Here is a 25341-nt window from a genome sequence, read left to right as displayed (position 1 = left end):
CCTCCTCTGGAATTTAACTTTTTAGTCGATGTTTGAATTAAGACTGTAATGAGGTCAGGAGCTGATTGGCCCTGGCAGAGCCCAAACTGGGCATCACTGAGCAGGTTTTTGCTGAGCAGGTCCTGCTTGATAGCACCTTCCATCACTTTACTGATGATCAAGAGTATGCTGATGGGGCAGTAATTGGGCAGGTTGGATTTATCCTGTGTACATGATATACCTCGGCAAATTCCCACATTAATCGGGTAGATGCCAGTATTATAATTGTACTGGAAGAGCTTGGCTAGGGGAACAAGTTCTGGAGCACACGTCTTCAGTATTATTGTCAGAATGTTGTCAGGGCCCATAGTCTTTGCAGAACCAAGTGCCTTTAACTGTTTCTTGATATTATGTGGAGCGAATCGAATTGGCTGAAGATCTTTGATGCTGGGGACCACTGGAGGAGGCTGAGATGGATCATCCACTCGGTACTTCTGGCTGAAAATCGTTGTGAATGCACCAGCCTTATTTTTTGCTGGGCTCTTCCATCATTCAGGATGGGGATATTTATGGAGCCGCCTCCTCCAGTGAGTTGTTTAATTGCCCACCACCATTCACATCTGCAGAGCCTAGTTCAGATCCATTGATTGTGGGATCGCTTAGCTCTGTCTATCACTTGCTGCCTATGCTATTGACATGCAATGAATCCTGTTTGGTGGCTTCACCAGGTTGACACCTCATTTCCAGGTCTGCCTGATGCTGCTCCTGGCATGCCCTTCTGCATTCTCCCATTGAACCAGGGTTGATCCCCTGCTTGATAGTAATGGTTGAGTGGGGGATATGCCAGGCCATGAAGTTACAAATTATGCTGGAGTACAATTCTGCTGCTGTTAATGGCCCATAGCGCCTCATGGATGCCCAGACTTGGGTTGTTAGATCTATTCCAGGTCTGTCCCATTTAGCACTTTGATAGTGCCATGCAATATGATGGAGGATATTCTCAATGTTAAGGCGGGACTTTGTCTCCACAAGGACAGTGCAGTGGTCACTTTTAGCGATACTGTCATTGAAAGATGCATCTGCAGCCGACATATTAGTAAGGATGAGGCCAAGTATGTTTTTCCCTCTTGTTAGTTCCCTCAACCCCTGCTGCAGACCCAGTCTAGCAGCTATGTCCTTTAGGACCCAACCAGCTCAATCAGCAGTGCTGCTACTGAGCCACTCTAGGTGGTGGACATTGAAATCCCCCACCCAGAATACACTTCGCACCCTTGCTATCCTCGGTGTTTCTTCTGAGTATTGTTCAACATGGAGGAGTACTGATTCATCAGCCAAGAGAGGTCAGTACATGGTAATGAATGGGAGGTTTCCTTGTCCCACGTTTAACCTGAACCATGAGACTTCATGGAGACAGAGAGAGAGAGAGAGACACAGAGAGAGAGAGAGAGAGAGAGAGAGGTGGGAAATAGGAAGGGGATGGGGATGCGAAGAGGAGATGAGGACAGGGAGGTGTTGTGGTGCTGGGGGCCAAAGGTCCCAAGGCCTGGAGCATGCTAGAAAAAGAACTGACCTCTAGTGGCGAAACAAGATATTGTGGGAAAATAAACTAGTCCAGAAGCAGAGGGACCAGGGACTCATGGCAACAGTAAATGGATGAGGCAAGGCCATGGAGAAACAAGGAGCCAGTGAGCTCAGGCTGTGAGATGAAGGTCCGTGGAGAGGCAGTTAGAAAGGAGAACCCTCACAGACAAGCAGACAGACCAGTGATAGACCTGAGTGGGAATCGAGACATAAACAAGAATAAGGATAAACTATAAACATCTTTCATTTGAATTAAGGTAAGATATACACAAGATGTATATAATAAGGTAAGCGTGGACAATTCAAGCCTTGTTTTGTACAACCTGCACTACATGGGAAATTCTAGATATTTCTCACAGTATGGATGACCATTGATGCAGGAGATGCTTCCTGCTGGAGCAACTCAAGTTCTGGGTTTTGAAGCATGAGTAGCAGCTGTGGGCATTATTGTGCATTCACAAGAGACTGAGAAGTTTGTGAATAGCATAGGTTCAGGATGTGGTCACTCTGTAGCTTGAGGAAGTGCAAGTGAAGAGGGAAAAATGAGGAATCCCCCGAGTGCCCCTCAATTGCTCACTTTTGCCTGGCCTTGGGAGGCAGAGAGCGTAACAGTTCCTCCGCAGGGGTGGGCAGAGTCAAGGCCAGGATGGGAGGAAGAAAAAGAAAGTGTGGAGGGGATTGTTAATAAAGGAAATGGATAGGCACTTCTTCGAATGTACTTGTCAGGATTCCATTCCTTGGCCGATCCAAGATGGCTGCCAGGTCAAGGATGCCACAATTTGGCTGCACAGCATTGCAAAGTGGGGAGGGGTGCAATGAACAGCTAGAGGTAATGGTCCATGGTCGGATCCAATGACATGGGGAGATAAGAAATGAGGTCCTGCAAGCAGGCTTTAGAGATTAGGTCAGATATTGAAAAGCAGCACTTCCAAAGACAGTAATCCCTGGATTACCCTTGGTGCCACGTGTATAGGAATAGAAGAGTCAAGCAGATGAATGCATGGCTGTAGAGATGATGCAGGAGGGAGGGATTCCTGAGGCATTAGGACCATTTCTGGGGAGGCCGGAACTGTACAAGTTGGACAGCTACAGCTAAAAAGGAACGGGACCAACATCCTCGCAATGAGATTTGGTGTTGATTTAAACTACATCGGCCAGGGAATGGGATCCTGACAAGTACTTCAAAGGAGAAAGAATCTGAGATGCAATTCGAATTTAAAGTGAGTCTGGAAGGTGGAGGAACCTTGGGTAGATAAGAAAGAAGGGAGGTTAGCAAGGCTAAATGGAATATATTGTAGAGCCTGAGGAATAAAATAGAGGGTAAAAATAGACATGATATCACAGCTTTGACCAAGTCTTGGCTGAAAGATGAACAGGATTGGCAGTTCACAATGCTGCTTTATAAAGTATTCAGACAGGATTGGTGGGGGTGATGGTGGTGGGAAAAGTTGTAAAGTTGATCAAGGAGTCAATTACAGCAGTCAGGTGTGGTGATACCTTGGAAAGCTCATCAAATGAGCTCATATGGATAAAGTTTTAAAATACACACAGAAGGGTCAAGTATGCTGTCGGGTGTGAACTATAGCCCTTGAAATAGAGACAGTGGCAGTCAGGGAGTAATATAGGATCAAAATCAGTTATCAAATTTCAGAAATGTGTAAAAATAGCAAGGCAATAATTGTAGATTTTTAGTTACCCAAATCTTTACTGAAATAGTTTTGGCATACAAAATAGGGAGGGAACAGAATTTTTTAATTGCATTCGAGAAAACCTTTTTAGTCAGTGTAGAAAGCCTAACAAGGGATTAGGATTAGTTCTGGAGCCAATATTCGGAAAGAGCAAGAAGAGATGGAATGTATATATTTGGGAATCACTTGGGAGATAGTAATCATTGTTCCATTAGATTTTGGATGGTTATGGAGAAGGATAAGGACAGGCTGGGATTAATGGCTCTCAATTTGGAAAAGATTAATTTTACTAAGATAATTTCCAATTTGGCCCAAGTGAACTGGTAGCAGCGAGTTACAGATAAAATTGTCAGAACAGTGGCAGGTATTCAATGAGGAACTGGCAACAAGCACAGGATAGGCATGTTTCCATAAAGACAAGGTGTGAGATTCAAAGTTTGTGCGAAGATTTGTAGCTCGGGTGCTCGTTGCTGTGGTTCTGTTCGCCGAGCTGGAAATTTTTGTTCAAACGTTTCGTCCCCTGTCAAGGTGACATCCTCAGTGCTTGGGAGCCTCCTGTGAAGCACTTCTGTGGTGTTTCCTCCGGCATTTATAGTGGCCTGTCCCTGCCGCTTCCGGTTGTCAGTTTCAGCTGTCCGCTGTAGTGGCCGGTATATTGGGTCCAGGTCTATGTGTTTGTTGATGGAGTTTGTGGATGAGTGCCATGCTTCTAGGAATTCCGTGGCTGTTCTTTGTTTCGCTTGCCCTATAATGGTAGTGTTGTCCCAGTCAAATTCATGTTGCTTGTCGTCTGCGTGTTATTAGGGAAAGATTAGGGCTCATTATGGACCAGAGAGTTAATCTGTTTGTAGACCTCAGAAGACATGGGCACAGAGTCTTCAATGAACGTTTCGTGAGGATCTTCACAATCAAAAACGATGCCACAGGTAAAGACATCAGAGAGGGGGATGTGAAATTAGATTAGATTAGATTAGATTATTTACAGTGTGGAAACAGGCCCTTTGACCCAACAAGTCCACACCGACCCGCCGAAGCGCACCCACCCAGACCCATTCCCCTACATTTACCCCAGCACCTAACACTACGGACAATTTAGCGTGGCCAATTCACCTAACCTGCACATTTTTGGACTGTGGGAGGAAACCGGAGCATATGGAGGAAACCCACGCAGACACGGGGAGAATGTGCAAACTCCACACAGTCAGTCGCCTGAGTCGGGAATTGAAACCAGGTCTCTGGGGCTGTGAGGCAGCAGTGCTAACCACTGTGCCACCATGCCACCCAAATATTAGAAAACATTAAGAGAGAGAGAAGGTACTGGTGATTTTAGAAGCAGACTTAAAAAGGGTTAGATCTGCAAGCCCAGATGAGATATATCTCAGGTTGTTGAGGGAGGCAGAAGTGGAGACATAAGGGCAATAAGTGGCAATAATATTGAAACGTTCTCTGTGAACAGGTGAAGTGCTGGAGGAATGGAATAGAGGACTTCCAACATTGACCCATTATTAAAAAAGAAAGGAGTGCAGAAACCATGAAATTACAGGCCAATCAGTCTAACCTCAGTGATGGGCAAGCCATTAGAAAGAATATTGAGGGATGGTATATATTTGCATTTCGAGAGACAGAGATATATCAGGAATAGTCAGCACGGACTTGTCAAAGGAAGGTGGTGTTTGACAAATTTGACAGATTTTTTTTGAGGAGGTAACCTGGAGCATTGATGGGGGGTAAGGCATTTGATGTGATCAACATGGAATTTAGCACGACTTTTGATAAGATCCTTTATCAGACTGATCAAGAAGCCCATGGGATTCAAGGCAAAGTGAAACATTGAATCCAAAACTGATCCAAAGAGGCAAAAAGCAGAGAGTGATTGAAGAGGGATATTTTTGTAACTGGATGTCTGCTTCCAGCAGGTTTCCACAGGACTCTGTACAGGGGTCCTTGCTGTTTGTGGCGTACATCAATGATTTGGAATTAAATGTAAGGGTACAACCAAAAGGCTTGCAGATGATTTAAAAATGCGTAGGGTGGTAGAGTCATAGTGATCGGCCAGGGAATGAGACCCTTCAGCCCAACTTGGCCATGCCACCCATAGTAATAAACAGTGAGGAGGATATCCACAAACTGTAGGAGGATGTTAATGGACTGATCAGCTGGACAGAGTAATGGCAAATGGAATTCAACCTGGAAAGGTGTGAGCTAATGCATTGGGGTGGGCTAAGAAGACAAGAGACTACACTATAAATAGAAGGGCAAGGGAAAGTACTAAAGACCTCGATGTGCAAATCCACAGATCCCTGAAGGTAGCAGGGCAGGTAGAAAAGTAGTTGGGAAGGCATATGGGATACCTGCCATTATATGCAGAGTCATAGAATACAAGAACAAGGTGGATATGCTGGGACTGTATAAGACATTGGTTGGGCAACAACTGGGGTACTGCATGCAGTTCTGGTCACCGCATTATAGGTAGGATATGATTGCGCAGAGGAGATTTTCCCGAATGCTGCCTTGATGGTGCCTCTTAGTTATGAGGAAAGATTGAAAAATCAGGGGCTGCTTTCCTTGCAGCGGGTGGGGGGGTCCTGTTAGAGGTGTATAAGGTTATGAGGGGCATAGTTTGAGTGGATAAGAAGGCACTTTCTTCCAAAATTGGAAGAGTCATTAATCAATGAGCATAGGTTTAAAATGAGAGATAGAAGATTGTGAGGTAGAAGATTGAGAGGGGAGTCAATGAGAATCTTTTTCATCCAGAGGGTGACAGGAATCAGAAACTCTTAGAACCCGTGTGTGGCGACATTATACACTTTTCAATGTATTTCTGTATTTGAACACACGTGACATTAAAGTCTAAATCTAAAACTAAAAACTAGTTAAGCCATATCTAGATAGTCATCTGTCTACAGCAATCCTCACTTGGCAACAAATGAATTCTATTTACTTGCACAGAAAGCGACTGTCAGTGATCCAGACATATTAGGAACGGAAGGAGATAGGGCTCCACATTATGCAATTCAGATACAGGATCAGTCATCCAATTTTACCCCAGAAGAAAAAATCTGCTGAGGTTACAGTGAGGGGAATCAGAAAGTCCACACAGCTGAGCAGCTAATTTTCAAATCCTTACTTTAGGAAACATGCTGGCACCATTCAGTTACAAGAGACTACAGTGTAATGGGAAAGAACATTGTTCTTTGCCCTTCAGTTGGGGCAATCGAGTCAGGTGATTTGGCTGTAACTACTCTCCAATTAAGACTAAAAGACTCCACGTGGACACATGCAGCCGTTTGAGTACAGCATTTCCAATTGAATTGCAGAACACCGGTTCACGGAAGCATCTACATATAGAGACATTCTAATAACATAATCGAGATTCCTGTATTTCCAACAGAAGCAATGTGGAAATAAGAGAACCTGCATTGTTGCTCCACAGCCTTCAGCTTTGTACATTCCCTGGACAGTAGTCCCTCGCAGGACTGTTACAAGACAGGACAATGCGAGAGGGGTGTTCGGAGTGCTTCAATAGTGCACTAATGAGGGGTCCATATGACGCTGCAGTCATTGGCAAACAGGCAAACACTTAGTGTGGTGCAAGCTGTTAAAATTATACAGGCAAGTATTTTGTTCAAGAATGCTCCAAAAGGAAGCCAATACGGTCACGAGAAAAGCAAATGGATTCTTCTGGGAAGCAGACTGCTTTTGCTTGAGGCCAATATTAGGCTTTTTGAAGCTTTGGTACAGACTTGATGTCAGTTCCCAAAGCAATACAGATTCCATAAGAGCTGCTGCAAAGGTTCCTGATCAGAGTTCCCCCTGTAACCCGAGACCACTCCTCAAAAGTCTGTACCACATGGGTCTGGAATTTTTAGCAGACTTTTTCTTCGCTCCTTCAATGAGTTTTTATGAGTTTTCAAAAAGATATCATAAAAAAAACATGTTATTTGAAAAAAACACTTTGCTCTGTCAATATATTCCATGGCACTTAGAACATAGTTGCTACATAATGTTCGGATGTTAACCCTATTGATGGATGCCATTGAATTTTTACACACACAAAACCACATGGATACACTCTCCCAGCCATCAGTCTAGCTGTTTGCCTTCATGGCCTAGTTAGTTACACTGACTTCAGTAACATTCACCAACTTCAAAAGGGGTTCTTACTGCATCAATTGTCTCTTTAGCTTCAGTTGCATTTTGTATAACGAACTGGATGATGTGGCATAATCGCTCAAACCATCCTTTTGTACTGCTGGAAATCAGCAGTGGATTCTATCACTGGCAGGGAAGGGGCCAAAGCAAACCATCATTAAAGCTCTATGGTAGGTCACACTTTCTAGATTAATTTGTCGCGAGCTAGTCAGCTGAAGAGAAAACATTCAAGTCAAAAAAATTCCTAACGCATGAATGTTAAGAATCTTATCAAGATGCAATCACAACTTTCAAAAAGAAAATGAACTGTTCAGAAAAAAAATGTTTATATAGCTGTTTTGAAAAAAAAATGTGGAGGTGGTGTGGATCTGATCTATTCTGAGCACTGACGCAACTGTCAATATGCCTGAGTCAGAATCAAGCATGAAGGGTGTAAATTAATTCACCCTTGGGAGAAAAACAGGTCACAGGGACTTGCTTCCTCCATCAAATGACCAGGGTTGACAGGCAGGCAGTTAAAGAGGGGCAGATTGTAGGAGAGTAAGGAAGAAGGATGAGTAGGCTTTCACCACTATACCACTGTAATATTAGGCTTTAAATATACAACAGCTTTATCAAATAACTGGGACTAGATCCTACAAAATTAATTTTAAATCAGCTCTGTCACAGAAAAATTCTTAAGTGGCACAACACATCAGAACACTAGCATTATACAGTATGAAGGAATTCATTTGGTTCAGAAAAAAAAGTTAGAGAAATAGTCTTTTTACAGGATACATATTATTCTGAATTCAGATGATTTCATTCATACTTGAATGATCGCACTTGAATTCAGTGAACCAGCTCCTTATTCACTTACCACTGCACACTACAAATGACTTTATAAAACAATCTTTTCGATAAAAATCCATGGCACTTAATTAAATCAGAACCAGTGTACCCGAAATTGACTCAACGATTCTAAAAATCAGTGGATCAAAATTGCTGAAGTTTTCATGTCCACAAGATACAAAATAAAACCAATTGAAACATTGATCTCCTGTTAAAACTGCCCATACCTCAGCACAGAGCAGAAAGGGAAATAGATTCAATCAAATGTCCAAATTTTCCGTATCCAATTTCTCTGGGAGACAAACAGCCTGGCCACAGAACGTCTTCCAGGGTGCAGGATAAAAATGGATATAGTGTCTCGTGAAAAATCAGAATGCACCAGCCATCTAACCTGGGCCTTCACCACTGCACAAAACCTACCGAATCTATAAACAGAAAGAGGAGAGAGAAAGAGACATAAACTTACACAGCAAATCCAATTGACACAAGAAGCTGTAAGCAACTACAAAGACTGCAGCCTCTCCTAATCGGCATCAGCTGCTTATCATGTGTTCCTGAAGACTGACCAGGGCCTTTTTCTTCTGCAAAAAATATCCAATTAAACTCTGAAACCACGTCTCCGCATATTAACCAAATCATTGAACGTTGTGGAATGTGGATCTCAGTGAACAACGACGTAGACACCCCTGGTGTTTGTGGAGCAAGGTCTTAATTTGGCCAAACCAAAAGTATGGAACAAGAGAGTGAGAGAAAGCAGGAGAAAGAAAGAGAGAAAGACAGAGAGAAAGAGAGAGAAAAGACAGAAAAAAGGAAAGAAAGAAAATGGGAAAAATGTGTTATTATCGGAGTACAAAATACTGTAAATGACAAGACAGAAAGTGCTGGAAATATTCAGTGCATCAGGCAACATCCATGAAGAGAGAAACAGTTAACCCCTCAGGTCATAAGGTCATCCTGTTCTCATGAAGTGTTTCATGTGAGTTATATGTTTCAGTTGCCTTTGACACCTCCCTCAAACACCATTTTTGGAATCCTGAGTCCTGAATTTACAAGAACCTCAGGGTGAAAGTCCTCAACAAACTAGCTGACCACAAATCTCAGAACGTAGCCCTTTCTTTAAAATCTATAAATTATAATCCTTAAAAAGTCTTAGGAGTATGGAGAGAAAACCAGTTAGATTGATCATTGCTTCAAATGGACACAAGAAATCACAAAGACCATTTTCAAAGTGCATTTGAAAACAGCTGGAGCATGAGAAGTAGTAGGCCTTTTGGCTTCCCCATTCAATAAGATCAGACTGCGCTGAGTTGATTGCCTTCTTAAACACATTTTGCTGCCAGCTCCCAATGATAGGAAACATTTGCAAACACAAAACAAAACTTTTAAGTATGCAGGGAACAAAACACTGCAGCAAGGGGTTATCATATCAGTGGTACAAACACACAATGTTAAAGAATCACTTAAGCTCAGTACTGTCACAAGACAGGAAGTTGAGTGTTCAGGTCTGACTTCAGTACATGCAGGAACCAAGGGGTCTGACTTGCAGAGGAGTGGTACGTAGCAGCTGAAGTGTTTAAGCCCAACACTGTTGCTGCCAGGTCAAGCAGATGTGAAGCATGCCATGATATTCTTCAAAGAGCAGATATTTACCATTCAGCTCTCCTCTAAACCACACATCCACCACTCAATATATCACTTACTTCATACTTGTGGGAGAGTTATGGTGCACAAATTGGGGGTACTTTCAAAGTAATTTGTGAAACACTCATTTGTCCCCAGGGGACCACTTGCATTCTTTGAACCGGACAGTTCCTTATTTCCAGGTAATAAACAATCTTCCATCTGGTCCTACAGATTGAGAGAGTAATAATCATTCACCTCATGAAAGTTCATATGGGCAAATCGATAACTGCACTCCTGCTTTACACAGCTGCTAACAAGAGGTAAACTAACCCCTAATCAACCTGAAATTCTGAACAACACAATATCATTCACAGTGTAATCAGGGAATCGCAGTGTTGAGACAAATAACACATCTACACACAAGAGATTGTTATGAACAGAACAAAAGAGATTGTCACAATTAAAATTCACAAAAGTAGTGTTCAAAATATCCTTAAATAACAGTGACCATTTCAGAGTGAATATAAATGACTTTTCAACAAATAACGTTCAGAGAAAATCCACCAAGTGTATAATGAAAAAAAATTCCTGCTAGAAACTGAAATGCACAGAATATATAATATCCAAAATAATTAAGTGCAAAGCAAAATTACAGGAACTGAAATGGTGGCAGAAAGCTGTTGACACAATTTGAAGAGCCGAACAGACAGAGAGTTAAATTCATGCAGTCTGCAGGAAGCAAAAGGCACAGGTCACAGTACATCAATCCCTTTAGTCATTGAGGTAATCAGAATAAAACTGACAATGACACACACTGGCAGCTATTCTGAGGAATGAATGAATAGTTTGGGCCTATAATCACTTGAAGGTGTGGAACCTTTAGGGGAAAACTGAAGGGAGTTGATGCCAGTAGAATGTCCTTAATCTTCAAAGAGTGTAGAGCAAGGAACACAATCAAGACAGAACGTTCCCTAAGCCCCATTTTCCTCTAACACGATGCAATTGTCAAGTTGTTCCATCATTTCCAGGAGTAAAACACACTCCCTGTCAGATCTCAGTGAATTTTGCCACTTGACAACAAATGTGATACCAATTTTAACATGAAAGACAAAAGAAAACCATTATCAAAAGGGCAAAAAGACGGTGCTATTTTCTGGATCTGTAGGAGCAAAGATGGTCTTTAGTAGAGTGATATGCTCTTCCTTAGAGATGTGGGAGTTTACGAGAGTTTCCATGTTACTGACGGTTATGTCTGCAAGAAGTCAGTTGCGAATCCCATCAGATCACACGGATTGGTTGGAGCAACAGTTAGGGGCAATAAGGAATTTACACGAGCTAGGGGGTGTGAGTGATGGCAGTTATAGGAAGGGAGAAAAGACGCAGGTACAGTCAATTTAACTCCAGGAAAGGTAGAAGGGGTAGACAGGTAGTGCAGGAGTCTCCTGTGGCTATCAGAGTCAGGGAGTGTGGTGCTGAGGGTGCACAGCTGATCGGGCAGCGACCGAGGAGCATTACGGTCGAAGTTTGGAGCATCGGCTCTTCAGCAGAGTTTGTGCTGCAGGCGTGGACTCTCCTGCTCTTCAGGTACTGCCTGACTGGCTGTGCTTTTCCAGCGCCACATTTTTTGACTCTGATCTTATTCCTTATCTGCAGTTCTCACTTTCTCCTCTTCTGTGGCTATCCCCGTCTCAAACAAGTATGCTGTTTTGGAAAATGTTGGAGATGTTGGACACTGAGGGGAATGTAGCACGAACAGCCAAGTTTCTGGTGTAGAGACTGGTTCTAATGAATAGAGGGGTACGTCGGGTTCTAAGCAATAGATTGTGTTAGGGGACTCTGTAGTCAGAGGCACTGACAGATGTTTCTGCAGTCAGCAGAGAAAACTCAGAATGATGCGTTGCCTCCCTGGTGCCAGGATCAAGGATATCTCAAGGAGGGTGCAGAATGTTCTCAAAGAGAAGAAGGACCGCAGGAGGTCATTGTACACATTGGAACTAATGATAGAGGAAAGGAAAAAGATGAGATTCTGAAGGGACGATGCAGAAAATTAGGCCGGAATTTAAAAAGGAGGTCCGCAATGGTAGTAATATCTGGATTACTCCCAATGCTACGAGTCAGTAAGGGTAGCAATAGGAGGATAGAGCAGATGCATGTGTGGCTGAGGAGCTGGTGTATGGGAGAAGGATTCACATTTTTGGATCATTGGAATCTCTTGTGGGGTAGATGTGACCTGTGCAAGAAGGACAGATTGCACCTGAATTGGAAAGGGACTAATATACTGGCAGGGAGATTTGCTAGAGCTGCTCAGAAGGATTTAAACTAGTAAGGTGGAGGACTCAGGGAAATAGTGAGGAAAGAGATCAATCTGAGACTAGTACAGTTGGAAAAAGAAATGAGTCAAACAGTCAGGGCAGGCAGGAACAAAGCAGAGAACAAGATAGGACTGATAAATTAAACTGCATTTACTTCAATGCAAGAGGCCTAACAGGGAAGGCAGATGAACTCAGGGCCTGGTTAGGAACATGGGACTGGGATATCATAGCAATTACAGAAACATGGCTCAGGGATGGGCAGGACTGACAGCTTAATGTTCCAGGATACAAATGCTACAGGAAGGATAGAAAGGGAGGCAAGAGAGGAGGGGGAGTGGCATTTTTGATAAGGGATAGCTGTGCTGAGGGAGGATATTCCTGGGAATACATACAAGGAAGTTATTTGGGTGGAACTCAGAAATAAGAAAGGGACGATCATCTTAGTGGGATTGTATTGTAGACACCCTAACAGTGGTGCGGGAAATTGAAAAACAAATTTGTAAGGAGATTTCAGTTATCTGTAAGAATAATAGGATGGTTACGGTAGGGGATTTTAACTTTCCAACATAGACTGGGACTGCCATAGTGTTAAGTGCTCAGATGGAGAGGGATTTAAATCTGTACAAGAAAATTTTCCAATTCATTATGTGGATGTTCCTACTAAAGAAGGTGCTAACCTTGACCTACTCTTTGGAAATAAGGCAGGGCAGGGACTGAGGTGTCAGTGGGGAGCACTTTGGGACCAGTGACCATAATTCAATTAGTTTTAAAATAGTGATGGATAAGGATAGACCAGATCTAAAAGTTGAAGTTCTAAATTGGAGGAAGGCCAATTTTGACTGTATTAGGCAAGAACTTTCAGAAGCTGATTGGGGGGAAATGTTCGCAGGTGAAGGGACAGCTGGAAAATGACAAGCCTTCAGAAATGAAATAACAAGAGTCCAGAGACAGTATATTCCTGTTAAAGTTAAAGACTGGGAGGATGTAGGGAAAAAGGAAGCATATGTCAGGTATTGACAGGATAGATCGAGTGAATCCTTAGAAGAATATACAGGCAGTAGGAGTGTATTTAAGAGGGAAATCAGGAGGGCAAAAAGGGGACATGAGATAGCTTTGGCAAATAGAGTTAAGGAGAAACCAAAGGGATTTTACAAATATGTTAAGGACAAAAGGGTAACTGGGGAGAGAATAGGATACCTCAAAGATCAGCAAGGCAGCCTATGCGTGGAGCTGCAGGAAATGGGAGAGATACTAAACAAGTATTTTGCATCAGAGTTTACAGTGGACACAGAAGATATAGAATGTTGGGAAATAGATGGTGACATCTTTAAAAATGTCCATATTACAGATGAAGAGGTGTTGTATGTCTTGAAATGCATAAAAGTGGATAAAACCCCAGGACATGATCAGATGTACCCTCGAACTCTGTGGGAAGCTAGGGAAATGATTGCTGGACATCTTGCTGAGATATTTGTATCATCGATAGTCACAGATGTAGTGCCGGAAGACTAGAGGTTGGCTAACTTGGTGCCGCTATTTCAGAAAGGTGGTAAGGAAAAGCTAGGGAAGTATAGACCGGTAAGCCTGACATCGGTAGTGGGCAAGTTGTTGGAGGGAATCCTGAGGGAAAGTATTTACATACATTTGGAAAGGCAAGGATTGATTAGGTATAGCCAACATGGCTTTGTGCGTGGGAAATCATGCTTCACTAACTTGATTGAGTTTTTTGAAGAAGTAACAAAGAGGATTGATGAGGACAGATCGTTAGATGTAATTTATGTGGATTTCAGTGAGACATTCGCCAAGGTTCCTCAAGGGAGACTGATTAGCAAGAATACAGGGAGAACTAGCCATTTGGTTGTGGAACTGGCTCGAAGGTCGAAGACAGAGGTTGAGGTGGAGGGTTGCTTTTCAGACTGGAGGCCTGTGACCAGTGGAGTGCCACAAGGATTGCTTTTTCACCATTTATATCAATGATTTGCATGTGAGCATAAGAGGTACAGTTAGTAAGTTCGCAGATGACTCCAAAATTGGAGGTGTAGTGGACAGCAAAGAAGGTTACCTCAGTACAATGGGATGTTGATCAGATGGGCCAATGGGCTGAGGAGTGGCAGATGGGGTTTAATTTAGATAACTGCGAGGTGCTGCATTTTGGAAAAGCAGATCAGAGCAGGACTTACACACTTAATGGTAAGGTCCTAGGGAGTGTTGCGGAACAAAGAGATCTTGGCGTGGAGGTTCATAGCTCCTTGAAAGTGGAGTCGCAGGTAGATAGGATAGTGAAGAAGGCATTTGGTATGCTTTCCTTTATTGGTAAGAGCAATGAGTACAGGAGTCAGGAGGTCATGTTGCGGCTGTACGGGACATTAGGCCACTGTTGGAATATTGCATGCAATTCTGGTCTCCTTCCTATCGGAAGAATGTTGTGAAACTTGAAAGGATTTAGAAAAGATTTACAAGGATGTTGCCAGGGTTGGAGGATTTGAGCTATAGGGAGAGGTTGAATCAGCTAGGGCTGTTTTCCCTGGAGCGTCGGCAGCTGAGGGGTGACCTTATAGAGGTTTATAAAATCATGAGGGGCATGGATAGGGTGAATAGACAAGGTCTTTTCCCTGGGGTGAGGGATTCCAGAACTAGAGAGCATAGGATTAAGGTGAGAAGGGAAAGATATAAAAGGGACCTAAGGGGCAACTTTTTCACACAGAGTGTGGTACGTGTATGGAATAAGCTGCCAGAGGAGGCTGGTACAATTGCAACATTTAAAAGGCATTTGGATGGGTATATAAGTAGGAAGGGTTTAGAGGGATATGGGCCAGGTGCTGGCAGGTGGGACTAGATTAAGTCAGGATATCTGGTCGGCATGGACAAGTTGGACCAAAGGATCTGTTTCTGTGTTGTACATCTCTATGACTCTGTGACTGTATGGTCCCTTTACAAATTGCTGTTTGTGGATCTCATTGTGTAAAAATTGGTTGCCACACGCCCAATAGCAACATTTCTCGAAGTACTTCACCTACTCTTCAGAAGTTAAAGTTAAAATGAAAAGCTTTTCTTTCCTAACTCCCCACTTGACTGCTTGACACTCCAACAGACACCTTTAAGGCCCCTAGGAGAAAGTTAGGACCGAAGATGCTGGAGAGTCAGAGTCGAAGAGTGTAGTGTTGGAAAGTCACAGCTGGTCAGGCAGCATCCGAGGAGCGGGAAAGTCGATGTTTCTTTATCTGCCTGGTGCAGAGCTCTTGCTCAAAACATTGACTCTCCTGCTCCTCAGATGCTGCCTGACCGGCTGTGCCTTTCCAGCACCACACTCTTCGACTCCTTTCAGCGTCCTACCAACATCCTGAACTCTCTGTGTCTTGATAAGAAAAATGTAGGTATAAAGATGTTCCTGTTCCTGTTTGTTACACTGCCTTAAAGTTGGCAACATGGCCAATGAGTTTTGGCTGTGATGTACTGCAATTTTAATTTTACATTTTAAATATACTTCACTGTAATGAGGACGAATTGAAGAGTAAATAAGACCTACTTAAATTGTAACAATAACTGGCTAAGTCAGCGACATTTTTCAATGTTTCGAACTACTTAATCAGCAGCAGTTACTACTGTCATTTATGTCTGAAATATTAATGGATACCCAGTGGAAAGAATAAAACCTGAGAGTCGTATTGGATATTTCCTGGTGAGAAGGCAATCTGCTTCTAATAAAGACAGGAAAGATTCCTGATCTGGTAGATGGCATTACTGCATCTGTGAACTAAACACCTTTGATGCACAGTTATGTGCAAGTGAAAGGCATTAATTGGGGGTTCATTATGCAGACAGAAGGCAGTAGAGCTTGGAAATGTATCCTTGCAATACTTCATTCTGTAGTTACACTTTATTTCGTGTAAACCTGTCATTGATTGACTTTCTAGAAATCGAACAGCCTCTGGCATAGCACATAGCAATGTTTAACCAGCTGATTGGTGTACATGAGGGAGAACTGGCGCAATTTCATTCACAATTTCAAATTGAAACAAACAGCCATTAGCCATAAAATTGCATTTCAACTGAAAAAGAAGTGGATGTGTACTTGAAAAGATAAACACAGCTGATGATGCTGGTTACACTAGTTTGATCTTGAATACTTAAACCATGGTGGAGTGTGGAATAGAACACATTTCCTGATGAGCAGGCAGGCTTGATGGAACCAGCAGTTCAAAATTTCAGTTCATTCTTTATTGATGAGGACCTCAGTGAAAACACTGGGCCCCACAGTTCTCAGTTGAGCCCAAAATGAAAAAATAACTCAGGTCACTATACATGACGGACAATTATCACGTATAACACCGGAAAACAGAATAGGCCATATCTTCATGGGAGTTGACAAAAGAAGCCAAGGTATCTTTCTAGTTCTGGTGTGGCAGTAAATTATACTCCTTTTCTGACAAGGTTTGCACCAACACCTCTGCTTTTCCCAATGCACATCATTTAACATCACTTCAAAGAACTGCAATGGAAAAAGGTCCATATCATAGAATACTCCCTGAACATCTAGCATCATACAGAGGGTAGTAACGTAAAATGCACACTCCTGAGATGAACAGTGACAAGTTTTATTGAACATAAACAATAGACAGAGGATGATTTGGAAGGACATCTTATTTGGAGTCCTACAGACCCAGACTCCAGTTCCATATTACTATGACATAACTGCTTCTGCACATGCTTTATAGCTTCGCTTGGAGTAAAGGTAGAATTTCCATTACTGTACAGCAGGATTATCATTCAAAAGGATGGAACTTCAGTCACTGTGGGCCCCTCGGTATTAAATGGCGAATATTAACTATTGCAGTGTAGCACTTAATCAGGAAAAGATGGCATTTGTAAATCTTATTGTGAAGCACCAATTCACAAACCCACTGACTTGGAGATGCCAGGTGACCCAGGACTTTTGATCTATAACAGTTAGTATCCAAGCCAGAGAGACAACAATCCAACAGTAAAGTCAAACACCGGGCTCACGGCTTGTGAGCACCTTCAAATGAATACACGTACAAACAGATTCAAGAACAGCTTCTTCCCTGTTGTTATCAGACTTTAGAACAGATCTCTCAAATGTTAATTCTGATCTCTCTCTTTGCACCTTCTCTGTGACTGCATCACTGTGCTCTGCACTCTGTTCTGCGACCATGATGTACTTGTATAGCACACAAAACACTTTTCACTATTCCTCAGTACATGTGACAACAATCAATCAATCAATCAATTGGGATTTTGTTTCTGATTAGATGTGCCAGTTCAGGATAAGTGAAAATATCACGTCCAGTTCAGAGATAAATACACAGGAGTTCACATTGATCATAGAATACTTGCAGGGTAAATATTGTATAAATGTGACATTTGCATAAAACTCAATGCTTTATCTGGAACTTGCATAAAAACTACAGGACACCCCAAAACATTTTACAAACAATTAAATACTTTGAAGTGCCGTCATTGCTACAATGTAGGGAAACACTGCAGCCAACTTGCACACAGCAAGGTGTGATTGCCAAGGAGATGATCATTGATAAAGGGATGTTGTTTTATACTCATAGAAGTCCAAAGCACAGAAAACAGCCATTCAGCCCATCGAGTCTGCACCTAGTTATTCTAATCCATTTTCCAGCTTTCGATCCATGGCATTGCAAGTGCATATCGAAATTCTTTAACGTTATGAGGGTTTCGGCCTCTCCCGCCCTTATGGGTAGTGAGTTTCAGATTCCTACCATCCTGTGGATGAAAAAGCTTTTCCTCCAATCCCCTCTAAACTTCCTGCCCTTTATCATGAATCCATGCGCCATTTGTCATTGATCGCTCCACTAACGGGCTCCTTCCTGTCTATCTGATCTATATGCCTCATTATTTTATACATCTCAATCATGTCACCCCTCAGTCTCCTCTGCTCCAAGGACAACAACCCGAGTCTGTCCAATCTCTCTTCATAATTAAAACTCTCCAGCACAGGCAACATCCTGGTAAATCTCCTTTGTACCCTCACCCCCCCCCCCCCCAACCTCTCCAGTGCTGTCCTTAATTTGAGTTCCAGAACTGCACACAATACTCTAGCTGTGACCTCACCAATGTTTTATATAGCTCCAGTAAAATCTCTCTGCTCTGAAGTTCTTATGTCTCAGCTAATAAAAGAGAGTATCCCATATGCCTTCTTAATCACTTTACCTATCTCCCTTCTTACTTCTAGGGATCAGTGGACATGCTGACCAAGCATCCTTTGATCATCACTGCTTCCTAGAGTTTATCATGTAATCCCATGCCTTATTTGTCCTACACAAGTATATCACTCTTATCTGAATTGAATTACATGTGCCCATCTGACCAGCCGTCTGTATCATCCTGTAATTCAAAGCTATCCTTCTCAATACTTAGCACCCCAACTAATTTTCAGATTGTCCACAAACTTACTCATCAACCCTCACACTTTCAAGTCTAGTTCATTTATATATAACACAATCAGCTAGGGCCACAACACTGATCCCTGCAGAACCCCAGTGGACAGGCCCCCAGCCACAAAAATACCCTTTGACCATCACCCACTGCTTCCCCCACCTGGGTCAATTACTAAGTTTCCTTGGATCCCACAGGCTCTTACCCTCACTGTCAGTCTTCCATGCAGGAATGTATCGAAATAGACTACACCAAATCTATTGCTTCATCTATACATCAAGTCATCTCTTCAAAACATTCAATCAGGTTGGTCAGACATGACCTCCCTTTAACAAATTATGCTGACTGTATTTTTTATTAATCCCTGTCTCTCCAAATGCAGATTAATTCTGTCCTTCAGAATTGCTTCCAATAGATTTGCCCACTATTGAGGCTAAACTAACTGGCCTGTAGTTTCCTGATTCATCCTGTGCTCTCTCTTGAATAACAGTACCACATTGACTGTCCACCAGCTTTCTGGCAACTCTCCTACAGCCAAAGAGGAATTGAAAATTATTGTCAGCACCTCTGATAAATAGGGATAAATGTTGGCGATAGCACATGGAGAATTCCACAATACTTCACAGAATTGCACTCGATAACGTATCATTATGCTGTTGCAATTTGATATGCTGCAAACCCAAAATAAGATTTTAAATATTATTTTAATCTAACCAATTTTATACGAAATCAGTTTTATGATTTGCGATCCTATTTCATTATATCAGAATCGCATAAATTTGCAGCGTTCCTACATTCAAATTCAACTTGTTCTGCTCTCAAACAAAAGGTCTCTAACTTTTGTAGTGAGCTGGATAATGAGCTAAAAAAATGTTAACTGCCTCCTACCAGACTATCTTAATCCTGTAGTGTTTTTCTCTCATCTGAAATGTCATGTCCATTTGTGTACTCATTAAGACCAATGAGAATTAAAAACAAACAAGAGAGGAGGAAAAGCCATTTATTTCATCCCAACTCAGGGGGAATTGCTGTCTTTGTTTCTGACTAGGTATCCTGCCCCTTGTTATTCTGTGCTCAAAAAGCTCCTTTTTACAATAATCATCAACAAGCAAACGTTGAAATGAAGAAACTGGTGAAAAAACAGAAAAAAAACCTAATTCTAGTCATTTCAGAATAGAAGTAAATCTATTAAACCTATTCAGTTCTGAAGAAGAATTACTGGAGCACTCCTGGATAATGACTGAAGTGGTTTTTATTCCATTCTGTTCCATTGTGGATGGAACAAGCTGCCAGAGGAAGCGGTGGAAGCAGAGACATTACAAAGACATCTGGATAGGTAAATGAATAGGAAGGGTTTAGAGGGATATGGGCCAAATGCTAGAAAATGGGAAATCTGGTCAGTGCGGACGAGTGGAATCGAAGGGTCTGTCTCCATGCTGTACGCCTCAATGACTCAAAACGTTAACTCTGCTTTCTCTCCACAGGTGCTACCAGACTTGCTGAGTTTTCCCAGCAATTTATGTTTTTGTTTCTGGTTTCCAGCACCAACAGTTCTTTGCTTTTTAAAAAAAGTATATATTAAATAATGTGCATGGGTGTGCCATAATACTGCTGCAAGTAAGAACAGCACAACAGCAAACTATAAAAGCACTTGTCAACGTCCTCAATTTTCAAATTACTCAAAGGCTTTTTGAAATAAACATCAAACTTTATCTTCCTTACCCAACTAACACTAAATTTTTGTCAATTTATTTTAAAGTCCACACATCCCACAGCAGCTGAGAGTTACACATCTCAGCCAAGATACTTTATCCCATGCTGTTCGTATTTTTCCCTCAATGATAATTTATCATTGTCTTCCACTCTCAGGGGCAGGTCCAAGTCTACCTCAGCTGGAATGGGAATTGAACTTATACTGTTAGTGCTTTTTGAACCATAAGCTAATCACCCAGCCAACTGAGCTAACCAGCTCCCAGGTTATACTACATAATAACTATTTGTTTAAAGATAAAATTGAACCATTGAGTTTTTTTTTATCATTTGAGTGTTTAAGTTTGGACTGTCGGTTCATTAAGATATTGGGCTGACACTTATGTACTGATTGCAAAATTTGTTGAAATTCTTTGTTAAGTCGATCACTTGTGTTTTTCTCCTATTCACTCACAGGACATGGGCATCGCTGGCTGGGCCAGTATTTCATGTCCGTCCCCAGTTGCCCTTGAGAAGGTGGTGGTGAGCTGCCTTCGTAAACCACTGCAATCCGCGTGCTGTAGGTTTACCCACAATGCCCTTAGGGAGGGAATTTCATGATTTTGATCCAGCAACAATGAAGGAACAGCAACATAGTTCCAAATCAGGATGGTGAGTGGCTTGGAGGGGAACTTGGTGTTCCCATGCATCTGCTGCCCTCATCCGTCTAGAGTATGAGTATGAAAGGTGCTGTCTATGGATCTTTGATAAATTCCTGCAGTGCATCTTGTGAGTAGTACACACTGCTACTGCTGAGTGTGGGTGATGTGTGTTAGGATCTCTCAGAGACAGGTACAGAATATAAATGCAACTATCCAGCAATAGATCACAAACTTGATGCCAGTATTTTCACACAGAGGACACATCACAAGGTTGGGCCAGTGAGAGTATGAGTCAGTAACTACTGTCAAATGTCAGTTCACAGTTTTCACCTGGACGTATTAAAAACTTCACCCAAGGAGGGGAACCTGTAGGTGGTGTTACTCCCCTGAATCTGCTGCCCTTGTCCTTCTAGAGGTCAGAGATTTGGAAGATGTGGCTGAAGGAACTCATGGCTTAGTGAGTTGCTATAGCGCATTTTAAAGCTGAAGGGCATTTAAACAAAATGTTGGAATGAAACATCTTTGAGACAATGAGAAAAGAGTGAGGGTAACTTAAACAACTGTCAAGCACCTGGGTGTTACATTTCAAAAGGACATGGTGTTAAATGGCAGCATTAGCTGATTTGGTTCAAACAGAGAAGATAGCAACAGCAGCTTGCAAAAATATACCTTTAAGCTACATTGAAATAGGCTTGATTTGGAGAAGCCGGTGTTGGACTGGGGTGTACAAAGTTAAAAATCATACAACACCAGGTTATAGTCCAACAGGTTTAATTGGAAGCACTAGCTTTCAGAGCACTGCTCCTCCCATCAGGTGGTTGTGTGATTTTTAACTTTAAAATCGGATCAAAGTGATCTGAGAAGTCACAAATCACTTGGACTGTGATACCACACAAGATATATGGAGCAGTGCCCTCTCCTTGTAATGGGCTATCAATGAAACTCCAGTTATCCTGCATTGATTAGGGGGCTGTCATACAACAGAAAAATAAAGGCTAAATGCTGTGGATGCTGGAAGTCTGAAATAAACAGAGAGAACACTGGAGAAACTCAGCAGGTCTGGCTGCAGCTGGGGACAAAGGAAAATAGAGTTAGTATTTAGAGTTCAGCACTCTGTGATACTGGACGCACAACATTAATTCGGTATCTCTCCCCCTTGGTGCTACCAGACCTGTTGAGTTTCTCCAGCATTAGCTGTGTTTGATAAAACCAAAGAAGCCAGCTTTCCACTGTTGGCTACTCATACACATTCACCCATCTTCCAGACAATACAGCATTCGAGAGTCTATAGCATAGAAAGTGGTGCTTTGGCCCAGTGTCTGTATATTTCAGAATTACAATAACCCAACACAGATACTTTCTGACAAATTAAGTCTAGCTCTACACTCAGCTGGGAGGAAGTAAGGACTGCAGATGCTGAAGATCAGAATCGATGAATGTGGTGCTGGAAAACCACAGCAGGCAGTCTCATTCCTGATGAAGGGCTTTTGCTCAAAACGTCAACTCTCCTGCTCCCCAGATGCTGCCTGACCTGCTGTGCTTTTCCAGCACCACACTCTTCGACTCTACATTCAGCTGACCAAGTATTGAAGCTTTCCTGTGAACCATACAACAGAGATCTTACATCATTTCTCTGCACATTGTTTGGTGTTCAGTTTAGCATAAGTCAGCGAAAACCACATTTTTGTACCTGTTCCTTCCATTAAAAAAAACAGGAAAATCTGTGGACAGACAAATGCATTAATTTTAACTTGGAAACAGATAAAAACATTTATTCCAGATCAGCAATATTAAAGAACATCTTAGCCCAGTAATCCTTTGATGGAGTGCTCACTCAAATTCATTTCCATCTTGGGACCTGACTGATAATTGGCTGCATCGAGAAACTAAGTTCTGGAATCCTGCAGATTCACCGAGTGGTTTTTAAACAGGCAGTCAGTTAAAATAATTTCAATTGCCCATCTTCATGCAGGCATCCCCCACAAAAACAGTTTCTTTTGATCTGGAAGTCAGGACATGGATCTAGTTGGAGTGACAGCAGCTATGGGAGACTGCAACAGAATCCTAAATCCAAATGGATGCCTATACATAAACACTCATGAAACAGAAATCAGGATTAGGAAATCTGGGCAAACATTCCCCCCTTCTTGGGCTAGAGCGCAGGCCAATTGCAGCAACACTAACAGTCCCTGGTTACAATCAGTTAATGCCAGACACTCAAATGGTGATTCTTTGGCATCTTTGTATAATTCCAAGCAAAGGCCCAAAGGTGGCGGGCTAGTCCAGCCAAAGGATGGTAGAGGTTCAGAACTCTTCTCACAAATAGCTGCTGATGCTAGATCAGTTGTCTATTTTAAATCTGCGATAGATAATACGTTTGGCTTAACAAAAATGTAAAGTATTTGGGCCAAAGGCAGGTGTATGGAGTTCAGCCACAGTAAGCCATGATCTCATTTAATGACAGAACAGGGTCAAGGGGCTTATGCCCAAAAGGTCGATCCTCCTGCTCATCAGATGCTGCCTGACCTGCTGTGCTTTTCCAGCATCACACCCTCGACTCTGATCTCCAGCATCTGCAGTCCTCACTTTCTCCGCAAGGGGCTGAATGGCTTAATGCTGTTCCTATGTTCCTAAATATTATCTGCAAGTATCCATCCTGTATTCTCAGTGTATGCTGTATTCTCTTCAGGTACAGATGGGTGTAACGTGCCTCTTTTTCTCATATTAAAGGGGGGTGTGAGGGCATGACATAACAAATGGAATATATTCACAAGGAGGCTACAGAATCATACAGTCAAACAGCTCGGAAACAAACCCTTTGGTCCAACAAGTCCATATCAACCATGTTCCCAAACTAAACTAGTCCCACTTGCCTGCATTTGGCCCATATCCCGCTAAACCTTTCTTATTCATGGACTTATCCAAATGTCTTTTAAAAGTTGTAACTGTATCTACATCCACCACTTTCTCTGGCAGTTCATTCCAAACACAAACCACACTGTGTAAATGAAGTTGTCCCTCATGTCCTTTTTAAAGGGCTCTATTGTAACAAGGTACTAATCTGCTGGGAAACGAGTCAACGTCTAGCATAATGTAATCAGGTATATAAAGCAAATCGTCCAAAATGGAGTAAGGAAGTGGGGAAACAGAGAGCACTGGTCTCCACCCCTTGGACAGCAGCTCAACTCTAACAGCATCAGATCTGGGACTGCCAATGAGCTGCCAAGTATGAATTAACACTCTACTCCAGAATCAGCCAACTAAAACATTTCAGAACTGCCAAGATATAAAAAGGATTTCCTTGAAGGTTCCTAGTATCATTGGACAAATTTATCCTTTAGATATAAATACAGTCACTATTGTCTGATCTCATAAGAGATGACTGATGGTGGTTTAAAATGAGGGTCACCACATCTCAGGCAAGGGGTTGAGAATGAGAGTTTTTCTGGTAACTTCAGTCAGTGCAGGAATCATGTGGCACCCCTGTGCAACCTAGCCAACTGAGCTAACCAACCCCCTGCTCTGTCATCAAATCCCCATTATCCTGAAGAGTAACACCCAAAAGGTCAGGTCAGTGTTAGGTGGGAAGATTCTAAACTAACATGGGAAAGCAGCAAGTGTCTGATAGCTGAAAGTGGCTAAGAGGAATCATAGTGCAGCACCACCATTAGTGGGAAATAGCAATCAGACGTAAAAATTAAACAAAGGATTTATTCTACAAAACCACAGCAGAGAGAGAGAGAGAGAGTGTATGGCCAATATAACCCACATCAGAATGCCTTGACTTCAGAAAAGAATCAGAGTAATTCCAAAGCTGCATGGATTAATCTCCACCTGAGCACTGCATCAGACATCTTCTAGAGTCACACTTCCTGCATTGAGAACACTGCCTTAAGTTCAGTTTCCTTTCCACTCCAAATGCAGCTCCCGTCTTTCTGCTCCACCCAGGAAGGCTCCAAGAGGTTACAGCAGCAGGAAGCAACCCTCTCAGCTCCAGCCTGAACCCCACTGCTCCTCACCTTACTGCTCTTCATTTTTAGCCTTCTTTGCCCTTGATGACATGAGTTTGAGGTTTTGCAAGCATTCACATTTTAAAGTTTAGATCAGAGAGGTGCTGGAAAAGCACAGCAGGTCAGGCAGCATCCGAGGAGCAGGAAAATCAACGTTTCGGGCAAAAGTCCTTCATCAGGAATGGAGACAGGAAGGCTCCAGGGTGGAGAGATAAATGGGGGGAGAGGGGGGGGGCTGGGGAGAAGGTAGCAAAGAGTACAATAGGTGAATAGGGGTCGGGATGGAGGTGATAGGTCAGGGGGAGGGTGGAGTGGATAGGCGGGAAGGGAGATTGGCAGGTAGGACAGGTCATGGGGATGGTGCTGAGCTAGAAGGTTGGAACTGGGG

At 42.5% G+C, this 25341-nt stretch overlaps 1 protein-coding gene across 6 annotated transcripts in view; it reads right to left on the bottom strand.

Moving 5' to 3' along the window:
* rab27a (RAB27A, member RAS oncogene family) overlaps positions 1-25341 on the bottom strand; it is a 131126-nt gene that overhangs the window by 64371 nt on the left and 41414 nt on the right. For 2 of the 6 annotated variants that reach the window (XM_043677507.1, XM_043677504.1), the window contains exon 3: positions 8459-8656. The exons of the other annotated variants lie outside the window; for them this stretch is intronic. The gene's annotated coding sequence lies outside the window, so the exon portion shown is untranslated. The remainder of the gene's footprint in view (positions 1-8458; positions 8657-25341) is intronic. 6 annotated transcript variants of the gene reach the window in all.

The sequence above is a fragment of the Chiloscyllium plagiosum genome, chromosome 36 (genome assembly GCF_004010195.1).
Source record: "Chiloscyllium plagiosum isolate BGI_BamShark_2017 chromosome 36, ASM401019v2, whole genome shotgun sequence".
In the NCBI taxonomy this organism is placed as follows: Eukaryota; Metazoa; Chordata; class Chondrichthyes; order Orectolobiformes; family Hemiscylliidae; genus Chiloscyllium; species Chiloscyllium plagiosum.
This window is presented reverse-complemented; position numbering and strand designations above follow the sequence as displayed.